Source organism: Myotis brandtii, unplaced genomic scaffold (genome assembly GCF_000412655.1).
Source record: "Myotis brandtii unplaced genomic scaffold, ASM41265v1 scaffold684, whole genome shotgun sequence".
Lineage (NCBI taxonomy): Eukaryota > Metazoa > Chordata > Mammalia > Chiroptera > Vespertilionidae > Myotis > Myotis brandtii.
In genome coordinates this window covers 1,573,965-1,579,716 of record NW_005370673.1, presented here as the reverse complement: position 1 = coordinate 1,579,716, position 5,752 = coordinate 1,573,965, and positions in this window count along the sequence as shown.

Here is a 5,752-nt window from a genome sequence, read left to right as displayed (position 1 = left end):
TCAGGGCATCTATAATACTCTCAACAATAAAGATTTTTTTAAGCTGTGATACATTTACACAATGAAATACTATGTGGCTATATATATATATTTTAAAAAGGCTCTCTTACCCTTTGCAACAACATGTATGGACCTGGAGATTATTATGCTAAGCCAGTCAGAGAAAGACAAATATCACATTGTCACATTTATATGTGGAATCTAATAAACAAGAGAAATTGACAGCAAAACAGGTCCAGAGGCATGGAAGCATGGAACAGACTGACACGTGTCAGAGGGGAGAGAAGAAGAGGAACGGAAAGAGATTAACCAAAGAACATGTATGCATAACCCATGGACACAGATAATAGTGTGTGAAGGCCTGGGTGTGGGCCAGGTGGAGGTGGGCAAAGGGGAAAAATGGGGGACATCTGTGATACTGTCAACAATAAAATTAAATAAAGAAAAATCATGACAAAAAATAGGCAGACAGGGAGCGATAAGAGAAATAGTGATGTAAGAAAAATTCTAGATTTGAGCAAAAACTCAAGTTTTTGCCCTACCCAGTTTGGCTCAGTGGATAGAGCATCGGCCTGCGGACTGAAGAGTCCCAGGTTTGATTCCGGCCAAGGGCACATGCCCGGGTTGCGGGCTCGATCCCCAGTCGGGGGCTGCAGGAGGCAGCCAATCAATGATTCTCTCTCATCATTGATGTTTCTGTCTCTCTCTCCCTCTTCCTTCCTCTCTGAAATCAATAAAGAAATATATATATATTTTTAAAAAAAACAACTCAAGTTTTGACATTTAGACAACCCAAGTGCCAAGAGAAAAAATTCAGACATCCACCTGGGTACATACACGTGCGAGCCATGCTAAGGGACTCTTGGGCTATTGAAATGTAGTTCAGTAGCGTGGAGGGAGCAAGTCAGTGAAGCAGCCCCTGATTCTTCCAACTCCATGGTTCTCAGAAGACTCTCGGGAAGCGGCTGCTTTCCTCATGGATCCTTGGAAGCTCCCTCTGACTTCCACTCTGAGAAACGTGGTGAGTTCTGTCGAGCAATCTGAGACAGTATTCTAAATTCGCCATCTGGCCACGCGTTCTAACTGCCATCTCTGAATGATGTCTTCCTGACCTCTTGCAAGTGTCTTTCCTGGGTGGACACTATTAGTCCCAGAACCACGAGGGAGGGGACTCTGGGAGTGGAGAATGTAGGTGGAAGTGTCCATGCCTGGCTGTAGACGGACCCACTGTCTCCTTCTAAGTGATCATGTGCTCATCTTATTCCTTCTCTTCCATGCATGTTCCAAGTGTTTTACTGACAGAAAGTGGCTGAGAGCCTTCTTGTGTGTTTCCTTTGCAAACCATCTTGAAGTTGGAACTCTAAAGTGCTTTATGAACACATGGACTCTTCAAGTCCTTGCTGTGTTCAGCACACCAAGCTTAGAGAGAATGTGAATTTGTTGGGGAGGGTCAATCGATTAAAGACTGAGCTTATTATTAGAATTTTCTCAGGAAAAAAATAAGAAAATACTTTTGTTTATATTTTTATTGTCTTATCTAGAGAACATCTGGAAAACGTCATTGTCACTAACTCACTCCATTTGTATTGTTTTAATAAAAATAAAAGGAATTTCCAAATAATAGTGTGTGTGGGTTTTTTGCACAGCCAAATACTTCTCCTTATTATAGGCAGATTTTAATTATGTTATTGATACAGCTCTCAACATTTGGTGAGGCAGGCTTACAGTGAGTGTACACTGTTACGGGTTGTTGAATATAATAATTGCTATCGCTGTTAATAACAAGTGTTCGGTGAGTACCTCCTACCTTACAACATGTGCTTCAGAATGCAGGAGGTACAGCTTTTCAATGTGGCTCCTGCCTGCAAAGGACTTATGGTCCAGTTAGGAAGGCGATATTAATGGTCTGGGTGCAGTTTCAGAGAATGAATCGTGTGGCTGAGACCATAAAGGATCAGCAGGGACACAGAGCATTAGAACCCTAAGGATACTAAGATATTTAGGGTGGTCCTTAAAGACTGATTAGGCTTGAAATATAAATTGTGGGATGTATTCATTATCTATTGTTAAGTAACAAATCACCCCAAAACTTATTAACTTCAAACAACAGGCGTTTACTACTTCTGTTTCTGTGAGTTGGGAATCCAGGTACAGCTTAGTTGAGTGATCTTGCTCAGGGTCTCGTGAGGCTACAATCAAGGTGTTAGCTAGGGCTGGGGTTTCATATGAAAGTTCAAATGGGGAAGGAGCCATGTCCAGCTCAGGCGCATGGTTCTCAGCAGGCTTCAGGTGCTTCAGGACTGGACTAGGGCCTCAGTGCTTCCTGGCTGTTGGTGGGGGCTGCACTCACTTCCTTACCTGTGAACTTTCCCAACATGGCAGTTTGCTTAGTCAAGGTCAGCAAGAAACAGAAACTGCTGGCTAGATGGTGTCATTGTTCTACATAGCGAAACAGGGGAGTGACATCCCTTCGCCTGCTCTGTAATCTACTGTTCATAAGCAAGTTCCAGGTCCTGCTCTAACACAGGACTTAGAGACACAGTGTGCCTCAGAAAGATGACCTACAGGGTTAGAGACACACTGTGCCTACAGAAAGATGATCTATAGGAGTTAGAGACACACTGTGCCTACAGAAAGATGACTACAGGAGTTAGAAACACACTGTGACTACAGAAAGATGATCTATAGGAGTTAGAGACACACTGTGCCTACAGAGAGATGATCTATAGGAGTTAGAGACACACCGTGCCTACAGAAAGATGATCTACAGGGTTAGAGGCACACTGTGCCTACAGAGAGATGATCTATAGGAGTTAGAGACACACCGTGCCTACAGAAAGATGATCTACAGGGTTAGAGGCACACTGTGCCTACAGAGAGATGATCTATAGGAGTTAGAGACACACCGTGCCTACAGAAAGATGATCTACAGGGTTAGAGGCACACTGTGCCTACAGAGAGATGATCTATAGGAGTTAGAGACACACCGTGCCTACAGAAAGATGATCTACAGGGTTAGAGGCACACTGTGCCTACAGAGAGATGATCTATAGGAGTTAGAGACACACCGTGCCTACAGAAAGATGATCTACAGGGTTAGAGGCACACTGTGCCTACAGAGAGATGATCTATAGGAGTTAGAGACACACCGTGCCTACAGAAAGATGATCTACAGGGTTAGAGGCACACTGTGCCTACAGAGAGATGATCTATAGGAGTTAGAGACACACCGTGCCTACAGAAAGATGATCTACAGGGTTAGAGGCACACTGTGCCTACAGAGAGATGATCTATAGGAGTTAGAGACACACCGTGCCTACAGAAAGATGATCTACAGGGTTAGAGGCACACTGTGCCTACAGAGAGATGATCTATAGGAGTTAGAGACACACCGTGCCTACAGAAAGATGATCTACAGGGTTAGAGGCACACTGTGCCTACAGAGAGATGATCTATAGGAGTTAGAGACACACCGTGCCTACAGAAAGATGATCTACAGGGTTAGAGGCACACTGTGCCTACAGAGAGATGATCTATAGGAGTTAGAGACACACCGTGCCTACAGAAAGATGATCTACAGGGTTAGAGGCACACTGTGCCTACAGAGAGATGATCTATAGGAGTTAGAGACACACCGTGCCTACAGAAAGATGATCTACAGGGTTAGAGGCACACTGTGCCTACAGAGAGATGATCTATAGGAGTTAGAGACACACCGTGCCTACAGAAAGATGATCTACAGGGTTAGAGGCACACTGTGCCTACAGAGAGATGATCTATAGGAGTTAGAGACACACCGTGCCTACAGAAAGATGATCTACAGGGTTAGAGGCACACTGTGCCTACAGAGAGATGATCTATAGGAGTTAGAGACACACCGTGCCTACAGAAAGATGATCTACAGGGTTAGAGGCACACTGTGCCTACAGAGAGATGATCTATAGGAGTTAGAGACACACCGTGCCTACAGAAAGATGATCTACAGGGTTAGAGGCACACTGTGCCTACAGAGAGATGATCTATAGGAGTTAGAGACACACCGTGCCTACAGAAAGATGATCTACAGGGTTAGAGGCACACTGTGCCTACAGAGAGATGATCTATAGGAGTTAGAGACACACCGTGCCTACAGAAAGATGATCTACAGGGTTAGAGGCACACTGTGCCTACAGAGAGATGATCTATAGGAGTTAGAGACACACCGTGCCTACAGAAAGATGATCTACAGGGTTAGAGGCACACTGTGCCTACAGAGAGATGATCTATAGGAGTTAGAGACACACCGTGCCTACAGAAAGATGATCTACAGGGTTAGAGGCACACTGTGCCTACAGAGAGATGATCTATAGGAGTTAGAGACACACCGTGCCTACAGAAAGATGATCTACAGGGTTAGAGGCACACTGTGCCTACAGAGAGATGATCTATAGGAGTTAGAGACACACCGTGCCTACAGAAAGATGATCTACAGGGTTAGAGGCACACTGTGCCTACAGAGAGATGATCTATAGGAGTTAGAGACACACCGTGCCTACAGAAAGATGATCTACAGGGTTAGAGGCACACTGTGCCTACAGAGAGATGATCTATAGGAGTTAGAGACACACTGGGCCTACAGAAAGATGACCTCTGTGTAGAGCACAGCACACCCAAAGGCATGTGAGTGTGGGGCTTCAAGGACAAGGGTCAGCTCAGGCACAGGAGGCACAAGACCAATGACTGAGAAGCTGGCCTGAGCATAAGAGGTGGTGTCCAGCTGCATGTCACTAAAAGAAACCATGAAAATTAGCACAGGGATCTCTTTCCAGGTTCTTGCCAAAAATATTTAACTCAAATCTCATCAAACCTTTAGATAGAACTCCAGTTACTGGAAATATGGAGACAGAGAAACAATAAAATGACACCAGAGGAACCAATCTGAGAAAATTCTAAAAGTGAGACACTTAATGGCAACTGGCTTGTTCTCTTGAACAAGACAAAGTCACGAAGAAATGAGGGGAAGTTTAGATGAAAATGTGAGGCAGTGCTTGGATTGTGGTTCTAAAAAAGCAACCATAGGAAGCATTTAGGGTGGACGATTGAGGAAATCTGAATATGGGCCAGGCATTAGATCTATTTGGGAATATTAAATATGATAATGATATCATGGTGTTAGAGAAGAAAAAACTGCTTGTTTGAAAGTGTAGGATGAAGTATTCAGGGGCAGTGTGGTGAAAGCCAAACCTATTTTATAATGGTTCAAAAATATATATAAACCGCCTTATGTTGGGAGTTCATAGCAGAAATAACAAACTATAAGACTTGGGGACATGTCAAAACTCTCAAATGGGCTTTCCTATACATTCTAAAAAGCATCTTCTTGGATGCTTCATCTTAGTTGAGCTGTGTATTTCCTCTCAAACTAGCACAGGGCTCTGCTCAGAACAATTACTCCATGATTCTTGCTGAATTGAAAATGTTCAGCAGAGAAACCAAGATGGCGGCATAGGTAAACACAGGAGATTGCTGCCTCACACAACCACTTCAAAAATACAACTAAAAGACGGAACGGACATCACCCAGAACCACAGGAAGGCTGACTGAGGGGAAATTCTACAACTAGAAGGAAAGAGAAAAGCATACCGAGACTCAGAGGAGGCGCAGTGCGGAAAATACAAAGGTGTGGAGGTGCGTGCGGAGCGGGCTGGTGGCTGAGGGCGCGGTTGTCTGTTTCAATCTGGAGGGAGTCTCAGGCTCTGAGCTCCAGTTCCGG